General features: G+C 39.1%; 1 non-coding gene across 1 annotated transcript; it reads left to right on the plus strand.

The window, feature by feature from the left end:
* The first annotated feature begins 510 nt into the window (after positions 1-510).
* On the plus strand, positions 511-617 carry LOC116095631. The gene has a single exon (XR_004120672.1). It is a non-coding gene; the product is annotated as a U6 spliceosomal RNA (small nuclear RNA).
* The last annotated feature ends 68 nt before the right edge of the window (positions 618-685 follow it).

The raw sequence follows: 685 nt of genomic DNA on the forward strand, positions 1-685 counted from the left end.
CAAGCAGCAAAGGGTACTACCCCAATAGGAGTAGGTTTCTACTCAGAAACCCATACATAGGTTTCTGAGTCTAGAACAGCATCCAAAGGTGGTTTTGGCATTTTACTAGTTTTTACAATCTCCCAGTAGGTGAGGGGCTAATTCAATGCAAAATAATTTTTGGGAAATTGTGTTGAAAATTAGGAGAGGATGGACTATCACCAGTTATCCTGTCCACGGTGGATGGGAGTCAGAAATTATGTAAAGACATTGGGTTCAACAGAATTTAACTTTTTTTACCAGGATAACACAAATAGAGAAAGAATTAAAGCCCAAATTAGATCAAGTCAGAAAAAAAACCCAACAAAGGGAAAGGAGAGAGCCAAGGAATTCGTTGCATCAGAATTTGTCCCTTTGCTCATGGAAAGATTAAGTAAGTAGGTGTCAGGACCAATGGCTAATTCGTTAGTTCTCCTTGCTTCAATGAACTTTGAGTTTGGAAGGAGAATGTCACTTAAGATTGCTTGAGTGGTGCTCGCTTCGGCAGCACATATACTAAAATTGGAACGATACAGAGAAGATTAGCATGGCCCCTGTGCAAGGATGACACACAAATTCATGAAGCGTTACATATTTTTAAGCCACAATTACTCTTATACCTAAACCACACAAAGACCCAATGAAGAAAGAAAACTTCAGACCAATC

This window comes from Mastomys coucha, chromosome X, assembly GCF_008632895.1.
Source record: "Mastomys coucha isolate ucsf_1 chromosome X, UCSF_Mcou_1, whole genome shotgun sequence".
NCBI classification, from domain to species: Eukaryota; Metazoa; Chordata; class Mammalia; order Rodentia; family Muridae; genus Mastomys; species Mastomys coucha.